Raw genomic sequence first — 27,675 nt, forward strand, 5'->3', positions numbered from 1 at the left:
CTTGCTTCCGAGTGGAACAGCCTGCAGGAAAATTCCTGTGTGTCATGGAAAATTACACAGTTTAAATTCTGGCTTTTTCTTTGTAATATAGAATAAACATTACATGCAGCCAGTGCATGTGAATAAAGCATAGTACTACTTAGGGTGTGTCCACACTGCAATTAGACACCCATAGCTGCCCCGTGACAGCTGATGCAGAAACTTGTGAGGATAAAGGGCTGTTTATCTGTGACGTAGATGTTCTGTGCATAAAAAGACTCTACAAGTGGGGGAGGGTCCCAGAGCTTTGGTTCTAGCCCAAGCCTGAACTTCTACACTGCAATTAAGCAGCCCCTTAGCCCAAGCCCCACAAGCCTGAGTCAGTTGGCACGGGCCAGCCATGGGTGACTAATTGCAGTGTAGACATACCCTCAGGGTGAAATAATTTGGCTGTTTAAAAAAAATTAATTTCACAGTTAGAGCTATTGGTTCACTGTGAAGAATAATTGCTGGTAAAACTTACTTCTTCACAAGTCTGCCAGTTTTTCTCTAGCAGAGTGCAAAAGAGTATCAAAAACACCAGGAATGTTATTCCGTGCAACCTTACATCACTAATGATCAAAGAAATCTAAATACAAATGTGTGGTTCTGTATTATGCCTAAGTCTTTTTTCAGCTGTCAGTGACCCTCTTATATTCATAAAAGTCAAACAAAACTATTCAATAGGATATTAGCCATATATTAACACAAAACAGGCCAAATTTAATCAAAAAGTGAATTAAACTGGCTATGTTATGTGCCCTCAAAGCCCTAGTTCATAATGGGAACAAACACTCTTGTGGCTGGAATGTCAACGACAGTAAAACTAATCTTAAAGTCAGATCTGTCAAACAAAATGCTTTTTTTTAAAAAATGTAAAAGATATGAAAGAACTCTGACAGGGTAATATAGAACTGTATTTTACTCAGAACTACCCACTAGAATATGTATTGTACTAAAACACATTCCCACCTATTAATTCTGAATCACAAGGCCAACTCTGATTTCACTCAGATGAAGAGCACAATTTGGTAGGGGTCCAGTGCTAATGTGAGGATAAGTCAGCTGAGCCTCCTCACAGCTCCCACTCTGCTAGATAGAATTGTGCAGTGGGCCTTGGGAAATCCAGACTCAATTCTTTTCTCTGACACAGGCTTCCTTTGACAAGTGGTGCAGCAGCACCTGGGGCCACATGGCTTATAAAAGGAAATGCATATGTTCCTCCTTTCCTCTTTTCAGCTGCCAGGATGGTATTAAGGGGAATTTACAGGCTGTGGATTCTAAGGATCTAAATCAGCTTTGTTGATCTAGGTCTCGCCATGAGCTTTCTTTAGCTGGGACAGCAGTGACAGATTTTGTGTTGTAGCAGGACCACTACATGTTCAAGAACTTGAATATGGCTATTCTCCTATTGTGCCTGGCCCCCTCTACAGCAAGCCCAGATGGGAACCTAATGGTCTTGTATCTGTTCATTTACATAGTTAAGTGAGGAAAACATTGTTTTTATCATCCTGGGGCTAGGAAGGTCAGAAGTGGCATCCCCCGTATCCAACACTCAGGGCCGCTCTACGAATTGCTTCGCTTATGCATTTGTCAACACCCACCACTCAGGACCCAACTTGCTGAGTGTGTAAGGTCTGAGACTGCTGGTGAATGCTGGTCTTTCGCATTGTGTGACATACATCAGCCCTACCATTTTTGAAAAGTGGGGGCAATGCAGCTGATTGCACTGAATGCAGCATATATGATTACTGCTTTGTGGGCGGGTGGCATAGGTATGTATTCAGTACAAACAACTCATGGCCTTCTGAGACCAAGTATGGCTCTTGAGACCAGAGTGGCCAAACTGGACAATCTAAGGGAGACAGAGAGGTACACAAAGGAGACTTTCAGGCACGCAGTAGGGCAGTCCCAAACCAGTCTGACCGCCTCTGTGGTGTTGAGAAGAACATTTAGCTGGAGCAGAGGGAAACAATCCCATAGCTGGGACCCCCCTCATTCAAGATGATGTCTTGATATCCTCTCAAACTGAGGATATCCCTCCAGAGGAGGGGAACCCAGTTATTAGGAAGAGACAGGTAACAGTAATGAGAGATTTAATTCTTAGAAATAAAGATAGCTGGGTTTGTGATGATCAGGAGAACTGCATGGTGAATTGCCTCCTGAGTGCAAAGGATGCACACCTCTTGAGACATCTATACAGACTTACGTGCAGTGCTGGGAAGGAGACAGTGATCATGGTACTACTAGGTACCAGTGACATAGGGAAAGGTAGGAGAGCATTCCTACTAGCAAATTTAGGCTGCTAGGTAAGACATTAAAGTCCAAGACTGCCATGGTCGTATTCTCCAGTTCCACTTCAGGCCAGTTAGGCAGGCAGAACAGCAGGGTCTCAATGCATGGTTGAGACAATGGTGTTGGGAGGAGGGATATAGGTTTATTAGGAATTGGGGAACCTTTTGAGAAAGGACGAACCTATAAAGGAGGGCTGGGCTCCATCTAAATCAAAATGGAACCAGACTGCTGGCATGTAAAATTAAAAAGGTTATAGAGGAGCTTTTAAACTAAGGGCTGAGGAAAAGCTGCCAAAAAAGAAAGAGGATAAAGAAATGTCACCATGGCTAAACAGCAGAATAAAAGAGGTGGTTAGAGGCTAAAAGACATCCTTTAAAAATTGGAAGTCAAATACTAAGGTATATAGAAAGGAGCATAAACTCTGGCAAGTCAAGTGTAAAAGCACAATTAAGCAGGCCAAAATAGAATTTGAAGAGCAACTAGCAAAAGACACAAAAGCTAACAGCAAAAAAGTACATGATAAGCAGGACGCCTGCCAAACAATCAGTGGGGCCACTGGATGATTAAGGTGCTAAAGGGAAGCTCAAGGAAGACACTGTTGTTGCAGAGAAGCTAAATGAATTCTTTGCATCTGTCTTCAGTGCAGAGGATGTGAGGGAGATTCCCACACCTGAGCCATTCTTTTTAGGTGACATATCTGAGGAACTGTCCCAGATTGAGGTGTCATTAGAGGAGGCTTTGGAACAAATTGATAAATTAAGCAGTAATAAGTCACCAGAACCAGATGGTATTCACCCAAGAATTCTGAAGGAACTCAAATGTGAAAGTGTAGAAATTGTGGTATGTAACCTATCACTTAAATCAGAATCTGTACCAGATAGATGACTGGAGGGTAGCTAAAGTAACGCTGATTTTCAAAAAAGTCTCCAGAGGTGATCCCGGCAATTACAGGCCGGGAAGCCTAACTTCTGTACCAGGCAAACTGGTTGAAACTATAGTAAAGAACAGAATTATCAAACACATAGATGAACTTGATATGTTGGAGAAGAGTCAATATGACTTTTCCAAAGGGAAATCAATTAGAATTCTCGGAGGGTGTCATCAAGTATGTGGACAAAGGTGATCCAGTTGATGTAGTGTACTTGGACTTTCAGAGAGCCTTTGACAAGATCTCTCACCAAAGGCTCATAAACAAAGTAAGCTGTCATGGTCAATAACTGGTTAAAAGATAGGAAACAAAGGGTAGGAATAAATGGTCAGTTTTTACAATGGAAAGTGGTAAACGGTAGGGTCCCACAATGATTTGTACTGGGACCTGTCTGTTTAACATATTCATAAATGATCTGGATGGGGGCAGGAGGGTAAACAGTGAGGCGGCAAAATTTGTAGATGATATAAAATTACTGAAGATAGTTAAGTCCAAAGCTGAAGAGTTACAAAGGGGACTCACAAAACTGGATGACCGTGCAAGAAAATGTCAGATGAAATTCAATGTTGATAAATGCAAAGTAATGCACATTGGAAAACGTAATCTAAACTTATATGTGCAAAATGAGGGGTTTTAAAGTAGCTGTTAACACTCAAGAATAAAATCTTGGAGTCACAGCAGATAATTCTGTGAAAACATTTGCTCAATGTGTAGCAGCAGTCAAAAAAGCGAATAGAATGTTAGGAACCATTAGGAAAGGATAGCTAATAAGAAGCATATGTCAATTCTACTGTATAAATCCATGGTATGCCCACACCTTGAATACTGCATGCAGTTCTGATCACCTCATCTCAAAAATGATAGATGAGAATGGGAAAAGGTACAGAGAAAGGAAACAAAAAAGATTATATGTATGGAACAACTTCCATATGAGGAGAGATTTAAAAAATTGGGATTGTTCAGCTTAGAAAAGCGACTACTAAGGGAGGATGTGACAGAGGTCTAAAAAATCATGAATGGTGTGGAGAAAGTGAATAGGCAACACAAGACATAACACAAGAACCAGGGGGTCTCCCAATGCAATTAATAGGCTGAAGGTTTAAAACAAACAAAAGGAGGTACTTCATCACACAATGCACAGTCAACCTGTGGAACTCATTGCCAGGGGATGTTGTGAAGGTCAAAAGTATAACTGGAATTAAAAAAGAATTAGATAAGTTCATGGCAGATAAGTCCATCAATAGTTATTAGCCAACATGGTCAGTGATGCAACCCCATGCTCTGGGTGTCCCTAAATCTCTGACTGCCAGAAGCTGGTATTGGATGACAGGGGTGGATCACTGCATAACTGCCCTGTTCTGTTCGTTCCTTTGAAAGTATCTGGCACTGGCCAGGAAGCTGGAATACTGGGATAGACAGACAATTTTGTGAGGAGTCCTGACAATGAAATGACTGGAGGTAATTGCACCGGACTACACCTTGCCCAGTCAGGAGGAGCCAATAGTGCAATCTTTCTTCGCTTTTCTTTTGTTCTATATGAAAGGGCATTATCCATTGCTGACTTGCTCCCTGAGTTGTCTCCTTCTTGGGGAAGTGCAGCTTGAATCTGTTATTCAGAAATCTGTGGGAGAGCTTTCGCAAGTTTTCCAAATTGTGCAAGACTCTATTAGAAAATAATTGAAAGGCTTGTGAGACTCAACAAATATTCCTGTTTGCTCTTGCTACATGTAAATGGATGGCATTGTGCTTCCTCTTAGTTCAGTGTATGCCCTGGTACCATTTGTGTCATGGCTGAATGTTGACTGGCAGTACACTCTGTACATATATGGAGTATTTGAGATGCAGCCAGCAATGTTTATAAACTGTGTTTCTTCGGTGTTTCCTTTCAGGTATTTGGTTTTTGGCACATATTGTACCAGAAGACATGTGATGCCTATTCTTCAAACGTGACCCACTCAAGGGACTCATGCAAAGGCAATGACACTTATAATGTCATACAGGCATCTATCTAAAACGTATGCTGGGTTGGCACCCACGCCTTAGTGAAACTGTCCAGCTAACTTGTAAGTGGGCATCTTGCCATCTGAACAGATGGGCATATGTAGGCAGTCAATAGTCAGGTTTGTTCCTCATTTGTGGGAATTTAGACAAGGATTTAAAATATCTTAAAGCATAAAAGGCAAAACACTCTAAGTATAGGAGACATGATGGGATAGGATATCCTGATGTGAATATCCAGATGACTGTGGATCTTGTCCTGGTGGCCTGTGCTGAGGGGATTTGCTGTCAGTAAACTAGTTCTGGCCTGGGATAGCTTTCAAAAATAGATTTTGCATTGATTATTCCCCCCAACCTCCTCCTTCTTTCCTGGCTTTTCAATTTGCTCCTCTCCAACCAATTCAAAGTGCTGCTGCAAAAATCCATAGTCTCTCCCAGCACTCAGAATCCCTGTAATGGTTTCCTGTACATATTGCATTAAGTTCCAGCTTCTGGGTCCTGAGTGACTCCAGTTGGGCCTGCTTCTCTATTAGTTTCTTCCTACTCTTTTCATGCCCATTTGCTATCTTCAAGCCTCCTGTCCAACTGTTCCTTTGTACCTTTTATACTCTCCCACCTTCATGCTTTCTTCCCTGTTGCCACTTATTCATGGAGCAGTCTTAGCACCAAAGAGTCCCACCCCCCTTAAATCTTTCCTTAAAACACACATGTATGTGTGATACATGTGATAATCCTGTATGCATAGCAACAGAGATGAATGATAAAGGCCTGGCCCTTCAACTGATCACTCTGTACTACTACTTTGAATGTCTGTACTGAATTCTCTGTCTAACTTAGATTTAATCCCTTGAGGCAGGGACCATATCTTCCTCCCATATCTCACAGCTGCAAGCACATCTTGGTGGCTCTCAAGAAATAATAATCAAAGACCAATATTTTTCCATGACTGACCACATATGGAATGTTTCTGGCCCATTTTAAAAAGTGTAAATGCTGTATAGGAAGTGAAGAGGGGAGGGGACTAAGGGGAAGGTCAGGCCTCACTGTGTCTCTGGCAAAACCCTTTTCAGCATGTTAGAATAAGTGTTCATTGGACTCCATGGTAAACTACCTTCTGCAGACTTACACACATGTACAGCATTTTGTCCGAATGGATCCTTCAGTACATATTTATGTCTACTGGCTGGGAAGCTCTCTCTCATGTTTATGCAAAAATCATATCAGCACTTTAAGACCATGTGTGGTTTGTGACTTAAAAGGAGCCATATAAACATAATTTTCTTGTCTCCTTGTTAATAAATGAAAGCGTGCAACCTTACACAAATGCAGTACACACACAGATCTACTGCAAGTAATGAACCCCACCCCCCAGCCCCACATGTCCAGAAGAACAAGGCAGCGCTAGCAGTCAGTCAACAGCCTTAATCATTTGCTAGGCAGAGACAATGTGAAAGCTGCCACAATGATTGCCTATGGATCTCACCAAGGAGCCAAATACCCTGGCTGAGAATATAATATACAGACTGGCATCTGGTCTCTCTGATTGTCATCAGTCCCTGAGCACCAAGGAGGAGGAAGCGGATAATAGTAATTGAAATGCTCACTGCAGCATTTTAAAAGTAATGATTTTAAATATTTTCATTTAAAATATCCACCATTGTGAAAATATTTAAATGTGGTTTTAAAGGGGTTGGGTGGAACAGTGTTATCAAAGCAATACAAGACTCCTTTTCAATGGATTGCTGTTTAAATGGCCAGGATTTATTTCCTTTGCTTAGAAGTCCCCTCCACATTGCACTTTTACTATTAATTTAGCCTTCAAAATAATTTTCCTATATAGTTGTAGCCTGAATAACAACTGTATGGAGAGGTGTAACACAGTCAACACACTATCCCACTGAAGTGCGTGGCTGTGCCTCTTGTGGTCCTGGAATAGCCACACACCATACAACTATTGTTTCAACTAAAGTCACCCCTTCTCGGGTGTGCTTCACTGTTGCCAACTCACACAAGTAACACTATTTTGACCCCCTGTTGTAGGCAGTCTCACAATGATATGAGAGACTGCAGCCTTCACATGATTTGAGAGAGACCCCCACCTTACCCTACCCGCCGCCCTGTAGCCTAGTGGAAGGTGTACAAAACTGCAAGCCCAGAACTGCCAGTCCCTGTGCTTCCGTTGAGCGCTGTTAATATTTATGAGCCCTCCACAACCCTTGTGATGAGTCAAGGTTTCATACCTTGGGGGGTAATTATCATTCACCACCATCACAGATGAGATAACTGAGACTTTATACCAGGTCACTTCAGACAGAGCTGGGAATAGACTCCCAGTCTAACAGAACAGAACTAACTCTCATCCCCTTTACCACACAGGTTTTTGGAAGGAACATCCCAAATGAAGTACTCGTGTAACCCATCTTTACACAATAGCTCTTTCACAGTCTGACAGATCACATATAGCAGTTTCTAGTTCTGCAGTTACTTCCATGATATGCGAACGGTGGTAAAATTCTGGGTCCACTGAAATCAATGGGAGCTTAATCAACGGAGTAAGATTTCAGCTGTGCTTCTTTAGCTCCAATGGGAGAGACTCATGCTTTTTTAGCATCCAGGTGGCTCTAATTCATTCCTCTTAGATCAGTGGTTCTCAACCAGGAGTACTCAGAGGACTTCCAGGGGCTACATCAACTCATCTAGATAGTTGCCTAGTTTTACAACAGGCTACATAAAAACCATTAGTGAAGTTAATGCAAACTAAAATTTCATACAGCTAATAATGTGTTTATACTGCTTTATATACACTGAAATGTAAGTACAACATTTATATTCTAATTGATTTATTTTATAATTGTATGGTAACAATTTGTATTTTCATGTCTGATTTTGTAAGCAAGTAGTTTTAAGTGAGGTGAAACTTGGGGGCGGGGGTATTCAAGACAATTCACACTCCTGAAAGGGGTACAGTAGGCCGGAAAGGTTAAGAGCCACTGCCTTAATGACAAAACAGTCATGGCTACGTTTGGCTATGCTGTCTCTAACTGCTAGACCACAAGCTGCTCCCAGGCCGAGGAAGAGAATCCTGATGTACAACATTCCACTGCTCTGTCATAGACATGTGTGACCCACTGGGAATGTGTGTGAGGTGGTCCAGAGAAAGAACAGCATCCTGTCAGACCCCCTGCTACTCCGATGGCTGAAATGGTCTGTGCTGTGAAGCTGAGGATTGTAAGCTCAAGCCTGGGTTGACGAAAGAACCCATAAAGGGGTGAAAAAATATACCCATATATGTTTAGAAGTTAATAAAAGGACCCTGGAGTAATTTTAGGATTATTTTATATTGCAGGATACTGTGGTTGAAAGAGAATTTGGATGTTGTGCTAATATTTGTTTTGTTGTTGCTTTTTTTATTATTTGTATTTTGGTTAATCAGAACTCTCCCTTTAAGAATTGGGTGTGGCAGACTCAGTATGTTTAAAGACTGAAAGCAGTGGGTGGGAGATTTTTGCCTGTGCAGGTAGGAGTGGATGATCCTGCCAGTGTGAGTGCTGTAAAGGTCAGAAATGGGTTAGTAGTCTTATCTTTCCAGAAAATAAGCCTCATCACTTTAAGAATAATACTATCACTGATGGGCTGAATGTCACAGGACACTTCTAATAAGCTATAAAACCTTTTGCTTTATGTCACTAGAATGAATCATGCCCAGTAGGGCTAAAATGTTGTTTCCATTCAGTGGATGTTGGATAGCCCCTGTGAAATTGGCATGGCAAGTCCCAGTTTTGACATCACAAACTCCCTGCCCTACTTCAGGCCAGGGCTGTCTCTTGCTCTTTGTACAGTGCCTAACACAATGGGTTCCTGATCTCATTTGGGTCTTCTAGTGACAGCTCCTGTAGCAGGGATAACAACTGCCTCTCTGGCTAGGAAATTTGAGAGAGTTGACAACCTTATATGGTCGCACACACATTATGGGTGGGGACGGGGACTTCAGAGATCAGAAGGCAGTCCACAGAACGTGACCTAACTGGAATTTTTTTTTTTTAAGGCAAATCACATGATTTTTGAACTTTAGGGGCTGGCAGTGCTGCTATCGGTATTACTACAAAGTATTCACCTTTCACCCTTGCATCAGAGCGATCCAAGTCCCTTTGTCTGAGTTTTGCTGCATTACCTTAGCAAAGTCTATCGTTAATCTTGCTCTTGCCCTAGCTCCCTCTGCACAGGGAACTCAATCAGTCCTACTCTGGAACTTTGGCCACTGTGCTTCCCCAGACTGCTGACCTTCTGCTAGGGTCTGCAGAGAGCATCTTCCCTGGTCTGTCCTAGACTGAGAGGAAGATGCTGTTTCTAGCTTGCAATCACATCTTCTTAGTCATGTGATGAGGAAGGATTTCCACCTCTGATCAGGGGGTTTGCCTGACGGCTCCCCAGATTCAGGGTAAAACCTGACATTAGGGTTACCAGGTGTCCAGTATTCGACTGGAATGCCTGGTCGAAAAGGGACCCTGGCAGCCCTGGTCTGCACCACTGACCAGGCCATTAAAAGTCAGGTTGGTAGGGCTGCAGGGCTAAGGCAAGCTAGTCCCTACCTCTCCTGGCACTGCACTGCACCTCGGCAGCGGCCAGCAGGTCTGGCTCCTAGCAGGAACAACAGGCTCTGCACACTGCCCCTACCCTGAGCATTGGCTCTGCACTCCCATTGGCAGGGAACCACGGTCAATGGGACCTGGAGGTGGGGGAGCGTGCCTGCAGACAAGAGCAGCACGCAGAGCCTCCTGGCCCCCCCCGCCTAGGAGCCGGACCTGCTGCTGGCCGCTTCCGGAGTGGAGCCAGGACAGGCAGGGAACCTGCCTTAGCCCTGCTGCATTGCTGACCAGGAGCCGCCTGACCAGGAGCTGCTGCACCCCATCCCTGAGCCCCCCCAAACCCAGAACCCCCTCCTACACCCCAAACTCCTCATCCCTGGCCCCACCCCAGAGCCTGCACCCCCAACTGGAGCCCTCACCCCCCTGCACCCCAACCCTTTGCCCAGCCCAGAGCCCCCTCCCACACCCTGAACCTCTCATCTCCAGCCCCACCCCAGAGCCCACACCCAGAGCCTGTACCCCCTTCTGCATCCCAGCCTGCTTGGAGTGGAGCTGGGCTGTCAAGCCAAGGGGTTGAGTGGGCTTGAAATAACAGGACTTCAGGAGTTGAGGCTTTAAGAAAAACTCCCAATGTGAGCCTTGTGATGAATGGGTGAGAGTTGTGGCATAGTCATGCTGCCACCCTTTTGGTTTTGTCGGGCTTTATAAGTGACAGAGCAATGACTTTGGGCACACTGTTACAGAAATCTTTTTTTTGTATTGTTAAGTATTTGTCTTGCAGTAGTATCCAGCAGTTCCAAGTGGAGCCCCATTCCCAAAATGCCAGGCACCATACAAATGTATATGAAGACATGGTCCCTGCCCTACGCAGCTTACAATTTAACGTGAGTAGGTGCAAAAAGTGGTAGTACTGGAGCTGACATTCTTGACAGCAGCCCTGAAGTGAAGCTTGAACAGGAATTTGGAGGAGAGGGAAAGTGGCTGGCAAGCAGGAAGAGGAGGTTATTCCAGAAGTAGAGGGTGGTATGGGGAAGAGGTGTAAGACTTAATGAGAAGAACAGGCACCGTGTAGGAAGCCAGCCAGAGGAAAAGAGAACACAGATGTGGATAGGGGCAGAGCAGTGCAGCGCTTTGGAATCCAGGTATGTACTTTTCAGATGCCAAACAATAGCAACTGCCTGCTACCTCCCCATTGATCTCTGAGGGGTTAGTTGGATAGCATAGTTGGGCTGTAAATGCTATAATCGCATACAAAGCAATGGCATCTAAAGTGAACTTCCTTACCTGGAGTTTGTAAATTATGAGTTCTCTTGATTATTGACTGAGACATCAATTGGTCAAGCTCATTTTGTTGTTTGTTCACAGACTGGACATCTGAGATCAATCAGAACAAACAAAAAAAGGCTAACTTACCAATTCTGGGGTACCAGGCCTGCACTGGTCCAAGGAGCGCAACAACCACAGGGTTTATGTAGATGATGACTCCTTTGTTTATCCCATATTACAATTTTTGTGATTTAGCTGCATAGCGGGTGCCATCCAATCGCTAACAAATGCCATCTTATTGTCAACCTCTTACAAATTCCAGTGTGCCCCAAATTTGCAGCTATAAAGAAGCATAACTTTAACCTACTTTGACATGGATTCAGAACAAGTCTTTAGTCCTTATTTAATATTCAGTCATGCTTACTTTTTCCTTGTTTTTTCCTTTTTATAATGTTTTTATCTACTTTCTTGTGGTTTCAGTTACAATTTGTAACTTGTTGTTCAAGTCGCTTAGCCAAACATATTTTACCTAGCAAGCACATATGCTATTAAAAACAACCTTATACAGCTATAACAAAAGGTCATGCTCATAAACATATTTCCACCTAACAAGCAGTTTCGCTCTTATTGGCTAATAATTCTATATCCTCTCTTTTAGCATTACTTTTTGCAAGCCTTATGGGAGTTCTTTAGCATACTTATGATAAATGCTTAGAGTTTAGGCCTTCATATGCCAGGAAGTTGAGATGCTTTAAAACTGTGGGCCTGGTTCTCCTTGCGTTTCTGCCAACTTCCACTGGCATAAATCCTGGCGCAAGTCCGTGAAACTGAAAAGTTTGCCAGGAGGCGAAGGTGACAGCAGCATAAAGCTGCTGCAACCTTCCTTCTGCCAAGGGACAGTTCGGAAAGGGGCTACTGTAGTCCCCCAAAGTGGGTGATGTTTAATGAAAGGCATTGCCTGGGATGTGCCGTTTTAGCAGCTTCTTGCAGCAGAAGTCTGATAGAGCCCCTGGTGTAGTATGAACAACTGACCCTTGCTGACAGCCTTAAGGGAAGTATAGCAGAAACATGACCTGCCCGCCATTGGAGCACAAAAGGCATCTCTGATGGATGGTGTTGTAATTCCCCCCCCTCCACACACACACACACACACACACACACACACACACACACACACAAAACTAGCCTTACCAAATCCTGCCAGTTGTCTCAGCTGGCTAGTGTAGACAGAACAGCCTTTGAAGCACTGGCAATGGAGAATGGGCAATCTTTCACCCGTGCTGTGCAGGTCACTTGGCAGGTGGTGCTGTGAAGCCCTGACCCTGAGGATTTGGTAGCTTTTGCCAGCTCAAGCACAGGGCGCAGGGACAAAGGGGAAGAATCCTGTGACAGCCAGCAAATGCAAGTTCAAAGAACGCCCAGTGGCGTCATTTAGGTAACAGTGAGCAAGTGTGAATGAGCATTGCAATGTACTGCATAAGTCTAAAACAAAACCCAGCAACTTTTTGCAAATCTGACCCTTTTTATTTCTATTGGTCAATCTCAAAACAACATTTATGTGAACAGAAACTCCAATAGAAGGTTGCAATTGGCAGCAAAATGCCTCTCATCAGATCGTATTGTTCTTTCCCCCTCTTGGAATGGGAGATAATTAAACAGATCTATATATTTATTCTTTTATCTTAAGTTCACCAACTATAGCAGGTTTATTAAAGTCCTGTTTTTTTTTGTTGTTTACACACAAATGGTTCTAACTCTGACCATGTTAACACAATAATGGGAAGAAAAAAGCCACAACAAATAAACAGAAGGCAAGTTGTGACTTTTACCTTTACTAATTTAGTAGAGACTAAATTATCTACTACCTTTAGCTAGATAGGTGGTGAAAGAACAACTGCTTTGCCATTAACTTTTTGTTAAAAGAAAAATATAAATACAGGCACAATCCTGTCCTTGTCTGGCAGTCCTCAGAATGAAATTGCCTTTATTTTTGTTGCCAAGTAACTCCAGTGGAGTGGACAGTTATTTCGTTGTACAGCGAGATACGTGTAGAGAGCAAACGGGGCCAATACCTATTTCATGGCTCTGTCAGTGGCATCTCTTTTATTCCCTGCTCAGATAGGTTGTTGAAGAAACCATCTCCATTTGTTTAAAGGTGATCTGTAAAGGGTTTTTTTAAAATTGGGATTTTGCCCTTGCTTTGACAAATAAATAAAATATTTGGTTTTCTTACCTTAGAAATATCAATAACGTCAGGTATGGTCTTCCTTGGTTTTGCTTGGGGAAGTCTCAAGGATGTTTTTGTGAGACTTGTCACCTCAAATGAAGTGCTGAATCTTTAAAGAGGACTTCGTTTTCCCCAAAAGTTCACTGGTCATTGAAGTTACGTAGATGATAAGCGCAAACAAAAAGTATTTTAAGCAGTGTGAGCAAAAAATCCCTTCCCCTCTCAATTGGCCTAGCCGACATAGGAACTGAATTTCTAATTTTAAAAAAATTCCCACCTGAGGTGGTTCACTGTGCCCCAGACAAACTTGTTGAAGATTGCTGGCTAGATGAAAACCCACTTATTGGATTTGGTTAAATACTGAAATCAGTTACATAAAGAAAATATAAGGCCTCCAAGTCACAAATTGTCAGATGATTTCTCAGACAACTGCTCCTTCTGTGAAAAGAGGAGGCTTTAAAATGTTCACTTTTTTTTATGTTTAAAAGTTGACACTGGTGATTAAAACTTACTCAAGTTTTCTTTCAATGGAAAACTTCAGTCTTTCTTTCTTTTCCTAGCAATCAATACTAAAGACAATACCATAAGCTTTGACTTTACCTCCTCTTTCCCCCCCCCGCCCCCACCCTCCTTTTTTTAGGACACTTCTGAAACGTTCCTTCCATTGGACTTAATCTCATGTGGTTTATTTATTCTTAAATCTGCCACTTACTGGATGGGGTGCCCTACGCCATGGCACCAGCAGTTTTGCAGAAGCGGTAAGAAGAGCCCATGCATAGGGGTGAATCAGTAGTTTGTGCAGTTTGTCTGCTTTTTTCTGGATCCCTGGATCTGATGCCAGATTAGAAAATACTAGTTGGGACTAAGGTTTCCAAGGCCTGGGTTTTGGACCAGGTGATATATCCCACAGGCTCTAGGGAGGCAGATGTAAGCTTTCAGACAGCTCTGTTGTTGAAATTCTGGAAAGCACATCACTATCCAGGGGGAATGGAAGAACGCCACGCTGTCTCATGATTTGGCTGAAATGTGAGTAAGGGGGGGGAAGATGTTCTAACATCTTCTGAGCAAGATAATGGAGGCTAGGGACAGGTGAATAACTTTTTGGTTCATCTATCCCAACCAGAATGCCCAGGAGTCAGGCATTTGCCAAATTCCTTTGGTTTGTTTTTGGTGTGGGAGGAAAGAGGATTTTGTTCAAGAATCCATTACAAATAACACCTATGCCTGTTGTTGCTCTGTGGCCATCTGGTAGTGGTCTGATCTCAGTGTGGAGTCCCTTAGCCTAGTATGGTAGTATGCCCAAAGTGAAGTTGATGTGAGGAGTATGGTACTTTCAGTTATGGATTAGTGATGTGCCTCTTTGAAAGGTCTGGCTTTGATGGGAGTAGTGGTATTAATGCAGCACCCTATAGTGATGTGATGGTGAGAGAGTGGGACGGGTGGGATCTGGGTTCTGTATGAACTGGTGGGACTTGGTGGCCCCCTAGAAACAGATAATAAAAACTCATTTGAGCAAGCTGGAGATGGAAGGGGAATGCTCTAGGATGGGGCAAAAGGCTCCCAACAAAACCTGCTATGGCTCACACACAGGATTGGTGGAGGGGAGGAAAGGCTGGAGTAGGTATTGTGGCTTTGTAGAAGAATATTCCTGTCTTGCTTATAGTATGTATGTCCCTGGAGCCATGTGGTTTGAAAGGGACTAGTCATAGCATGATAGCCAGGGCTTAATTTGTGCCAGGTCTTGCCAGGGCTGAGCCCCAGCACATTTGGCTTGCAAATTCATAGTCCCGGCACCTCTGGGTTTGCCGTGTCAGTTATGAAAGTAGAAAAACTGCTTCATCCCTGGCACCTCTTTCCTTACCCATTAAGCACCCAGAGCTGCCATTGTAAGATAACCCTGACATCCCTCAAGCGTGTATACAGACAGTTCCTTACACCATTTTTTTTTTTGAGGTTTTGATCTGGTCTCGTTCTATATTATAGATATGGGAGCAACACAGTGTCCATGGCACAGTTGTTGTAGATCTCCTTCCAAATGGAGAGTAACGTGGTGTGGGGCAGATCACGGGTCTTAGTACACACCAGGGTTAGATCTGGTGACACAAAGGGAGTGGGAGTTGATGCAGATAACTTTCACCTAAAGCAGTGGAGTGATTTCAGTTACACAATAGCTGAGGAATGTGAATGTACCTACATTAGCGGATTAAGGATTTTGTGTTTGTGGTTTTTATGGGTCCTTTTGGGCTTGATAAATTTAGTGATTAAAGCAAAAATATTTTCCCTTTCATTACTATGATCATCATTGTGATGTTACACTCCATATTCTTCATAGAAATATTGTTATGATATGGATATGGCATAGCTAATATGTTTTATGCAAGATGGGTCATGTGAGATATCAATGGAAAGGTTATGATTTACTGACTGTTTGTCCAATTTGTATGCGCATATCATTTCTGTATCCAAAGTTAGCCATATTGGCTATGTAAGAATTACAACTGGGTGTGTACTTGGGGAAACACTTGCCAGACAACAGGCCATCAGCCTTGATGGGCCACTAGGAAGAAACAATAAGACTTGGAAGTGTGATAGACCCAGGCCAGTTAGGTACAACAGAGTAGTCCTTATTGGGATCCAGGAAGTGGGCGGGGCGAAGGATCCCCCCCCCCCAGCCTAAGGGGGAGATCCACAGGACCTGGGAAACCAAATAATTACGGGGGACAACTAATGAACAACAGGGATGGGAGTGCGGTCAAAGGGTCAAACGAAGGGAACCGGACGGGGACACCGAGCAGAGAACCCCGGACAGCGCCCACCGCTCCTCAAAGGCGTCAAGGGAGTCAGTGGACGCCGCCCAGAGGAACTCTGCCCGGAGGCGTGAACAGACGGAGGATCGGAAATAGGTCCCGCAGTCGCAGGAGACTCCATCGGCCAACCTCCTCACCCTGGTTTTATAGATGGCCACTTTAGCCAGGGCCAGGAGGAGGCTGACCAGGAGGTCCCGCGACTTAGTGGGGCCACGGACAGGGAGTGCGTAGATAAGAAGGTGAGGAGAAAAGTGCAACCAAAACTTTAATAAAATATTGGTGAGGAGCCGGAATAGGGGCTGCAACCTGGCGCACTCCAGATAGACGTGTGCCAGGTTTTCCCTCACGCCGCAAAAGGGGCAGGTGTCCGGGATTGGGGTAAACCGCGCCAAGTACACGCCCGTGCTCACGGCCCCGTGTAGGAGCCGCCAGCTGATATCCCCGGCGGCCTTGGGACTAAGGTGGAATAGAGGCTGGCCCACCGCGGTACAACAGAGTAGTCCTATTGGGATCCAGGAAGTGGGCGTACAACAGAGTAGTCCTATTGGGATCCAGGAAGTGGGCGGGCAAAGCTCGCCCACTGCTAAAGGATCCCCCCCCAGCCTAAGGGGGGGATCCACAGGACCTAGAAACCAAATGATTACGTGGGACAACTAATGAAGAACAGGGACGGGAGTGCGGTCAAAGGGTCAAAAGAAGGGAACCGGACGGGGACACCGAGCAGAGGACCCCGGACAGCGCCCACCGCTCCTCAAAGGCGTCAAGGGAGTCGGTGGACGCCGCCCAGAGGAACTCTGCCCGGAGGCGTGAACAGACAGAGGATCGGAAATAGGCCCCGCAGTCGCAGGAGACTCCATCGGCCAACCTCCTCACCCTGGTTTTATAGATGGCCACTTTAGCCAGGGCCAGGAGGAGGTTGACCAGGAGGTCCCGCGACTTAGTGGGGCCACGGACAGGGAGTGCGTAAATAAGAAGGTGAGGAGAAAAGTGCAACCAAAACTTTAATAAAATATTGGTGAGGAGCCGGAATAGGGGCTGCAACCTGGCGCACTCCAGGTAGACGTGCGCCAGGTTTTCCCTCACGCCGCAAAAGGGGCAGGTGTCCAGGATTGGGGTAAACCGCGCCAAGTACACGCCCGTGCTCACGGCCCCGTGTAGGAGCCGCCAACTGATATCCCCGGCGGGCCTCGGGACTAAGGTGGAATAGAGGCTGGCCCACCGCGGTACAACAGAGTAGTCCTATTGGGATCCAGGAAGTGGGCGTACAACAGAGTAGTCCTATTGGGATCCAGGAAGTGGGCGGGCAAAGCTCGCCCACTGCTAAAGGATCCCCCCCCAGCCTAAGGGGGGGATCCACAGGACCTAGAAACCAAATGATTACGTGGGACAACTAATGAAGAACAGGGACGGGAGTGTGGTCAAAGGGTCAAAAGAAGGGAACCGGACGGGGACACCGAGCAGAGGACCCCGGACAGCGCCCACCGCTCCTCAAAGGCGTCAAGGGAGTCGGTGGACGCCGCCCAGAGGAACTCTGCCCGGAGGCGTGAGCAGACGGAGGATCGGAAATAGGCCCCGCAGTCGCAGGAGACTCCATCGGCCAACCTCCTCACCCTGGTTTTATAGATGGCCACTTTAGCCAGGGCCAGGAGGAGGTTGACCAGGAGGTCCCGCGACTTAGTGGGGCCACGGACAGGGAGTGCGTAAATAAGAAGGTGAGGAGAAAAGTGCAACCAAAACTTTAATAAAATATTGGTGAGGAGCCGGAATAGGGGCTGCAACCTGGCGCACTCCAGGTAGACGTGCGCCAGGTTTTCCCTCACGCCGCAAAAGGGGCAGGTGTCCAGGATTGGGGTAAACCGCGCCAAGTACATGCCCGTGCTCACGGCCCCGTGTAGGAGCCGCCAACTGATATCCCCGGCGGGCCTCGGGACTAAGGTGGAATAGAGGCTGGCCCACCGCAGTACAACAGAGTAGTCCTATTGGGATCCAGGAAGTGGGAGTACAACAGAGTAGTAGAAGGCAGATATACTGGCCACTGGATTAGCAGTTTTTTTTTTTTTTTTTTTTTTTTGAAACAGAAAAGAAATTTATTTGTAACAGTTACAGAGATTACAAAAAGATAAAGAAAAACTTAGCAACAAAACAACGCAATCAGAAGGTATAACACAACAGCTTTCAGGAGGGAGAGGTGTTCAGGCTAGCCCAGGCCCAGAGCGGGGGGGCTTCCTCGACACTCGTGGTCTTCCACCCTCCTGAGTTACCTAGTGCCGCGCCCAGGGTCACCGACCCTCCCTCTCCTGAGAGTGCCCGACAAGATGGGCACGGCTGCGGGGTGGGTGGCTGGGAGGGAGGGGGGCACATCCATGTATTATAAGACCCCTCCTAAATAACAATAATGATGGTATTCACAGCAGCTAACGGCTGTGGCTGGCGTCTCTCGCTCTGTCCCTCAATCAGAGGGTCAGACGGAGGGAACCGGACGGGGTCACCGAGCAGAGAACCCCGGACAGCGCCCACCGCTCCTCGAAGGTGTCAAGGGAGTCGGTGGACGCCGCCCAGAGGAACTCCGCCCGGATGCGTGAATGTACTGAGGATCGGAAAACGGCCCTACAATCGCAGGACGCCTCATGAGCCAACCTCCGCTCTCTGGTCTTATAAATGGCTGTCTTAGCCAAGGCTAGGAGGAGGCTAACCAGGAGATCCCGCGACTTGGTGGGGCCACGGACAGGGAGTGCGTAAATAAGAAGGTGAGGAGAAAAGTGCAACCAAAACTTTAATAAAATATTGGTGAGGAGCCGGAATAGGGGCTGCAACCTGGCGCACTCCAGGTAGACGTGCGCCAGGTTTTCCCTCACGCCGCAAAAGGGGCAGGTGTCCAGGATTGGGGTAAACCGCGCCAAGTACATGCCCGTGCTCACGACCCCGTGTAGGAGCCGCCAACTGATATCCCCGGCGGGCCTCGGGACTAAGGTGGAATAGAGGCTGGCCCACCGCGGTACAACAGAGTAGTCCTATTGGGATCCAGGAAGTGGGAGTACAACAGAGTAGTAGAAGGCAGATATACTGGCCACTGGATTAGCAGTTTTTTTTTTTTTTTTTTTTTTTTTTTTTTTTTTTTAAACAGAAAAGAAATTTATTTGTAACAGTTACAGAAATTACAAAAAGATAAAGAAAAACTTAGCAACAAAACAACGCAATCAGAAGGTATAACACAACAGCTTTCAGGAGGGAGAGGTGGTCAGGCTAGCCCAGGCCCAGAGCGGGGGGGCTTCCTCGACACTCGTGGTCTTCCACCCTCCTGAGTTACCTGGTGGCCTAGAGCGGGGGGGCTTCCTCGACACTCGTGGTCTTCCACCCCCTCGAGTTACCTAGTGCCGCGCCCAGGGTCACCGACCCTCCCTCTCCTGAGAGTGCCCGACAAGATGGGCACGGCTGCGGGGTGGGTGGCTGGGAGGGAGGGGGGCACATCCATGTATTATAAGACCCCTCCTAAATAACAATAATGATGGTATTCACAGCAGCTAACGGCTGTGGCTGGCGTCTCTCGCTCTGTCCCTCAATCAGAGGGTCAGACGGAGGGAACCGGACGGGGTCACCGAGCAGAGAACCCCGGACAGCGCCCACCGCTCCTCGAAGGTGTCAAGGGAGTCGGTGGACGCCGCCCAGAGGAACTCCGCCCGGATGCGTGAATGTACTGAGGATCGGAAAACGGCCCTACAATCGCAGGACGCCTCATGAGCCAACCTCCGCTCTCTGGTCTTATAAATGGCTGTCTTAGCCAAGGCTAGGAGGAGGCTAACCAGGAGATCCCGCGACTTGGTGGGGCCACGGACAGGGAGTGCGTAAATAAGAAGGTGAGGAGAAAAGTGCAACCAAAACTTTAATAAAATATTGGTGAGGAGCCGGAATAGGGGCTGCAACCTGGCGCACTCCAGGTAGACGTGCGCCAGGTTTTCCCTCACGCCGCAAAAGGGGCAGGTGTCCAGGATTGGGGTAAACCGCGCCAAGTACATGCCCGTGCTCACGACCCCGTGTAGGAGCCGCCAACTGATATCCCCGGCGGGCCTCGGGACTAAGGTGGAATAGAGGCTGGCCCACCGCGGTACAACAGAGTAGTCCTATTGGGATCCAGGAAGTGGGAGTACAACAGAGTAGTAGAAGGCAGATATACTGGCCACTGGATTAGCAGTTTTTTTTTTTTTTTTTTTTTTTTTTTTTTTTTTTTAAACAGAAAAGAAATTTATTTGTAACAGTTACAGAAATTACAAAAAGATAAAGAAAAACTTAGCAACAAAACAACGCAATCAGAAGGTATAACACAACAGCTTTCAGGAGGGAGAGGTGGTCAGGCTAGCCCAGGCCCAGAGCGGGGGGGCTTCCTCGACACTCGTGGTCTTCCACCCTCCTGAGTTACCTGGTGGCCTAGAGCGGGGGGGCTTCCTCGACACTCGTGGTCTTCCACCCCCTCGAGTTACCTAGTGCCGCGCCCAGGGTCACCGACCCTCCCTCTCCTGAGAGTGCCCGACAAGATGGGCACGGCTGCGGGGTGGGTGGCTGGGAGGGAGGGGGGCACATCCATGTATTATAAGACCCCTCCTAAATAACAATAATGATGGTATTCACAGCAGCTAACGGCTGTGGCTGGCGTCTCTCGCTCTGTCCCTCAATCAGAGGGTCAGACGGAGGGAACCGGACGGGGTCACCGAGCAGAGAACCCCGGACAGCGCCCACCGCTCCTCGAAGGTGTCAAGGGAGTCGGTGGACGCCGCCCAGAGGAACTCCGCCCGGATGCGTGAATGTACTGAGGATCGGAAAACGGCCCTACAATCGCAGGACGCCTCATGAGCCAACCTCCGCTCTCTGGTCTTATAAATGGCTGTCTTAGCCAAGGCTAGGAGGAGGCTAACCAGGAGATCCCGCGACTTGGTGGGGCCACGGACAGGGAGTGCGTAAATAAGAAGGTGAGGAGAAAAGTGCAACCAAAACTTTAATAAAATATTGGTGAGGAGCCGGAATAGGGGCTGCAACCTGGCGCACTCCAGGTAGACGTGCGCCAGGTTTTCCCTCACGCCGCAAAAGGGGCAGGTGTCCAGGATTGGGGTAAACCGCGCCAAGTACATGCCCGTGCTCACGACCCCGTGTAGGAGCCGCCAACTGATATCCCCGGCGGGCCTCGGGACTAAGGTGGAATAGAGGCTGGCCCACCGCGGTACAACAGAGTAGTCCTATTGGGATCCAGGAAGTGGGAGTACAACAGAGTAGTAGAAGGCAGATATACTGGCCACTGGATTAGCAGTTTTTTTTTTTTTTTTTTTTTTTTTTTTGAAACAGAAAAAAAATTTATTTGTAACAGTTACAGAAATTACAAAAAGATAAAGAAAAACTTAGCAACAAAACAACGCAATCAGAAGGTATAACACAACAGCTTTCAGGAGGGAGAGGTGTTCAGGCTAGCCCAGGCCCAGAGCGGGGGGGCTTCCTCGACACTCATGGTCTTCCACCCTCCTGAGTTACCTGGTGGCCTAGAGCGGGGGGGCTTCCTCGACACTCGTGGTCTTCCACCCCCTCGAGTTACCTAGTGCCGCGCCCAGGGTCACCGACCCTCCCTCTCCTGAGAGTGCCCGACAAGATGGGCACGGCTGCGGGGTGGGTGGCTGGGAGGGAGGGGGGCACATCCATGTATTATAAGACCCCTCCTAAATAACAATAATGATGGTATTCACAGCAGCTAACGGCTGTGGCTGGCGTCTCTCGCTCTGTCCCTCAATCAGAGGGTCAGACGGAGGGAACCGGACGGGGTCACCGAGCAGAGAACCCCGGACAGCGCCCACCGCTCCTCGAAGGTGTCAAGGGAGTCGGTGGACGCCGCCCAGAGGAACTCCGCCCGGATGCGTGAATGTACTGAGGATCGGAAAACGGCCCTACAATCGCAGGACGCCTCATGAGCCAACCTCCGCTCTCTGGTCTTATAAATGGCTGTCTTAGCCAAGGCTAGGAGGAGGCTAACCAGGAGATCCCGCGACTTGGTGGGGCCACGGACAGGGAGTGCGTAAATAAGAAGGTGAGGAGAAAAGTGCAACCAAAACTTTAATAAAATATTGGTGAGGAGCCGGAATAGGGGCTGCAACCTGGCGCACTCCAGGTAGACGTGCGCCAGGTTTTCCCTCACGCCGCAAAAGGGGCAGGTGTCCAGGATTGGGGTAAACCGCGCCAAGTACATGCCCGTGCTCACGACCCCGTGTAGGAGCCGCCAACTGATATCCCCGGCGGGCCTCGGGACTAAGGTGGAATAGAGGCTGGCCCACCGCGGTACAACAGAGTAGTCCTATTGGGATCCAGGAAGTGGGAGTACAACAGAGTAGTAGAAGGCAGATATACTGGCCACTGGATTAGCAGTTTTTTTTTTTTTTTTTTTTTTTTTTTTGAAACAGAAAAAAAATTTATTTGTAACAGTTACAGAAATTACAAAAAGATAAAGAAAAACTTAGCAACAAAACAACGCAATCAGAAGGTATAACACAACAGCTTTCAGGAGGGAGAGGTGTTCAGGCTAGCCCAGGCCCAGAGCGGGGGGGCTTCCTCGACACTCATGGTCTTCCACCCTCCTGAGTTACCTGGTGGCCTAGAGCGGGGGGGCTTCCTCGACACTCGTGGTCTTCCACCCCCTCGAGTTACCTAGTGCCGCGCCCAGGGTCACCGACCCTCCCTCTCCTGAGAGTGCCCGACAAGATGGGCACGGCTGCGGGGTGGGTGGCTGGGAGGGAGGGGGGCACATCCATGTATTATAAGACCCCTCCTAAATAACAATAATGATGGTATTCACAGCAGCTAACGGCTGTGGCTGGCGTCTCTCGCTCTGTCCCTCAATCAGAGGGTCAGACGGAGGGAACCGGACGGGGTCACCGAGCAGAGAACCCCGGACAGCGCCCACCGCTCCTCGAAGGTGTCAAGGGAGTCGGTGGACGCCGCCCAGAGGAACTCCGCCCGGATGCGTGAATGTACTGAGGATCGGAAAACGGCCCTACAATCGCAGGACGCCTCATGAGCCAACCTCCGCTCTCTGGTCTTATAAATGGCTGTCTTAGCCAAGGCTAGGAGGAGGCTAACCAGGAGATCCCGCGACTTGGTGGGGCCACGGACAGGGAGTGCGTAAATAAGAAGGTGAGGAGAAAAGTGCAACCAAAACTTTAATAAAATATTGGTGAGGAGCCGGAATAGGGGCTGCAACCTGGCGCACTCCAGGTAGACGTGCGCCAGGTTTTCCCTCACGCCGCAAAAGGGGCAGGTGTCCAGGATTGGGGTAAACCGCGCCAAGTACATGCCCGTGCTCACGACCCCGTGTAGGAGCCGCCAACTGATATCCCCGGCGGGCCTCGGGACTAAGGTGGAATAGAGGCTGGCCCACCGCGGTACAACAGAGTAGTCCTATTGGGATCCAGGAAGTGGGAGTACAACAGAGTAGTAGAAGGCAGATATACTGGCCACTGGATTAGCAGTTTTTTTTTTTTTTTTTTTTTTTTTTTTTTTTTTTTGAAACAGAAAAAAAATTTATTTGTAACAGTTACAGAAATTACAAAAAGATAAAGAAAAACTTAGCAACAAAACAACGCAATCAGAAGGTATAACACAACAGCTTTCAGGAGGGAGAGGTGTTCAGGCTAGCCCAGGCCCAGAGCGGGGGGGCTTCCTCGACACTCATGGTCTTCCACCCTCCTGAGTTACCTGGTGGCCTAGAGCGGGGGGGCTTCCTCGACACTCGTGGTCTTCCACCCCCTCGAGTTACCTAGTGCCGCGCCCAGGGTCACCGACCCTCCCTCTCCTGAGAGTGCCCGACAAGATGGGCACGGCTGCGGGGTGGGTGGCTGGGAGGGAGGGGGGCACATCCATGTATTATAAGACCCCTCCTAAATAACAATAATGATGGTATTCACAGCAGCTAACGGCTGTGGCTGGCGTCTCTCGCTCTGTCCCTCAATCAGAGGGTCAGACGGAGGGAACCGGACGGGGTCACCGAGCAGAGAACCCCGGACAGCGCCCACCGCTCCTCGAAGGTGTCAAGGGAGTCGGTGGACGCCGCCCAGAGGAACTCCGCCCGGATGCGTGAATGTACTGAGGATCGGAAAACGGCCCTACAATCGCAGGACGCCTCATGAGCCAACCTCCGCTCTCTGGTCTTATAAATGGCTGTCTTAGCCAAGGCTAGGAGGAGGCTAACCAGGAGATCCCGCGACTTGGTGGGGCCACGGACAGGGAGTGCGTAAATAAGAAGGTGAGGAGAAAAGTGCAACCAAAACTTTAATAAAATATTGGTGAGGAGCCGGAATAGGGGCTGCAACCTGGCGCACTCCAGGTAGACGTGCGCCAGGTTTTCCCTCACGCCGCAAAAGGGGCAGGTGTCCAGGATTGGGGTAAACCGCGCCAAGTACATGCCCGTGCTCACGACCCCGTGTAGGAGCCGCCAACTGATATCCCCGGCGGGCCTCGGGACTAAGGTGGAATAGAGGCTGGCCCACCGCGGTACAACAGAGTAGTCCTATTGGGATCCAGGAAGTGGGAGTACAACAGAGTAGTAGAAGGCAGATATACTGGCCACTGGATTAGCAGTTTTTTTTTTTTTTTTTTTTTTTTTTTTTTTTTTTTTGAAACAGAAAAAAAATTTATTTGTAACAGTTACAGAAATTACAAAAAGATAAAGAAAAACTTAGCAACAAAACAACGCAATCAGAAGGTATAACACAACAGCTTTCAGGAGGGAGAGGTGTTCAGGCTAGCCCAGGCCCAGAGCGGGGGGGCTTCCTCGACACTCATGGTCTTCCACCCTCCTGAGTTACCTGGTGGCCTAGAGCGGGGGGGCTTCCTCGACACTCGTGGTCTTCCACCCCCTCGAGTTACCTAGTGCCGCGCCCAGGGTCACCGACCCTCCCTCTCCTGAGAGTGCCCGACAAGATGGGCACGGCTGCGGGGTGGGTGGCTGGGAGGGAGGGGGGCACATCCATGTATTATAAGACCCCTCCTAAATAACAATAATGATGGTATTCACAGCAGCTAACGGCTGTGGCTGGCGTCTCTCGCTCTGTCCCTCAATCAGAGGGTCAGACGGAGGGAACCGGACGGGGTCACCGAGCAGAGAACCCCGGACAGCGCCCACCGCTCCTCGAAGGTGTCAAGGGAGTCGGTGGACGCCGCCCAGAGGAACTCCGCCCGGATGCGTGAATGTACTGAGGATCGGAAAACGGCCCTACAATCGCAGGACGCCTCATGAGCCAACCTCCGCTCTCTGGTCTTATAAATGGCTGTCTTAGCCAAGGCTAGGAGGAGGCTAACCAGGAGATCCCGCGACTTGGTGGGGCCACGGACAGGGAGTGCGTAAATAAGAAGGTGAGGAGAAAAGTGCAACCAAAACTTTAATAAAATATTGGTGAGGAGCCGGAATAGGGGCTGCAACCTGGCGCACTCCAGGTAGACGTGCGCCAGGTTTTCCCTCACGCCGCAAAAGGGGCAGGTGTCCAGGATTGGGGTAAACCGCGCCAAGTACATGCCCGTGCTCACGACCCCGTGTAGGAGCCGCCAACTGATATCCCCGGCGGGCCTCGGGACTAAGGTGGAATAGAGGCTGGCCCACCGCGGTACAACAGAGTAGTCCTATTGGGATCCAGGAAGTGGGAGTACAACAGAGTAGTAGAAGGCAGATATACTGGCCACTGGATTAGCAGTTCCCTGACAGCCTGGAGCATCCCCTGCTCTGGTCAGATGAGAACACCTGACTTCAATTAACCTGCAAAGAGTCAGGTGAGTCCATTAAGTTAACGTGAACACCTGACTCTAAGGCCCTTCTGATACTATAAAAGGGCTCACTCCAGTCAGGCTGAAGAGAGCCAGAGGAGAGGAAGTGCGGCTGAAGGGCTAAGTAATGAAGACACCTTCAAGCCATTGGTAAGGGTGAAGAAGAGCAAAGCAGGAGAGCTGTGGGGAAGTGGCCCAGGGAAATGTAGCAACTCTGGCAGTGAAAGGTCAATGCCAACAGCTGCTGCCATTAGGGTCCCTGGGCTGGAACCTGGAGTAGAGGGCGGGCTCCGGTTCCCCCCAACCCACCACTACAGAAACACCTCCTGGGAGGGGATGATAGGCCTCTGTCAGGACAGGAGGCTAAACTATTATGGAATAAGCCAGTACGGACAACAGGGACTGTGGGAGTTCTCTCACCAACCTCCTTGCTGGCTTATGATAAGGGCTCAGTAGACTGTAACCCTGGCACTAGAGAGAGAGAAGGGCTATGTGGAGGGTCTCAGTGAGCCTCTGAGGCTAGCATAAACCGCCTGGAAGCGCGGGACCTACGGGGACAAGGTTGGAGCTCTGCCACAGAAGATACTAATCTCTCTCCTTCCTGAGAAGTGTCCTGGGACCTTGCCTTGACACTACAAGTCAGGTGGTCATGTCACCTGGTACTAAACACCATATTGGACTTCGAGTGATTTTTCCAGTAAAAGGAGGGGGAGGTCAAGTCTGGGAAACCAAAGATTCCCGCCTTATGTAAATTCTATTTAAGACTGGGGAGTAAGGTGATCATGGTTCACTCTTCAGTGAATCCCCACCCAGGATGACAACTGGAAAGATCTGAGAAACAAAGACATGGTGGGGGGAGAGGGGGAAAAGGGGAGGAAGAGTTGAGCCCAGGCTGGAAAAGTGATCTGGTCTGTGAATATGGTGTCTGAAGTTTTAAGCTGCAAGCAGGGTTGCTAACCTTCAAGAATTTCTGCAACCTGCCCCCAAAGCAACATTTAGGATGAGAAATTACTTCTTGAAACCAGTCTCTTTAAGATCTTAAGCTTATTATGTGTGTTTTGTTTTATTTGCTTAGTAATCTGCTTTGTTCTGTTTGCTATCCCTTATCACTTAAAATCTGCCTTTTGTAGTTAATAAACTTGTTTTTTTTAATTATAAAACCCAGTTTGTGCAATTTTGAACTGGGGAGTGGGGCAAGAAGTTGTGCATATCTTCCTCCACATTGAGGGAGCAGGTGAATTTATGAGCTTACATTGTATAGCTTTCTCTACAGCGCAAGACAATATTACTTTGGGCTTACTCCCCAAAAGAGGTGTGCACATGAGTGCTGGGTGAATCTCCGAGCTGAACCCTCTCACGCAGAGCTGACTTCAGTCTGTGTCTGCAGCTGGGCATGGCCGTGTGTGTTAGCAAAGGCTTGAGGGCCTAGCAGAGCAAAAACAGGGTAAGGAGGCCCTGGCTGGTGAAACAGGCGGGCTCAGTGAGGCCCCAGCACATCAGATGGCATCCCGGATGGGGGATCCAACCAGTCACACTCATGTGCATGTTTTCTTTCCATTTTTGATGCACCTATTGTAGCTGATATCTTTATTTCCAAGGTGTGTTTGGTATTTTCTGGTATTCTTTTGTTTTACTCCTTATTTCCACATGCTTTCTGTAAACTTTCTCATATATGGCTTTGTTTTTGTGGAAGTCTGTTACCATGTTTTTTGGGTGGGGAGCAGTTTGTGGTTTTCAAAAAATAAATTCCACAGCATAACACGTTTC

The sequence above is a fragment of the Natator depressus genome, chromosome 4 (genome assembly GCF_965152275.1).
Source record: "Natator depressus isolate rNatDep1 chromosome 4, rNatDep2.hap1, whole genome shotgun sequence".
Lineage (NCBI taxonomy): Eukaryota > Metazoa > Chordata > Testudines > Cheloniidae > Natator > Natator depressus.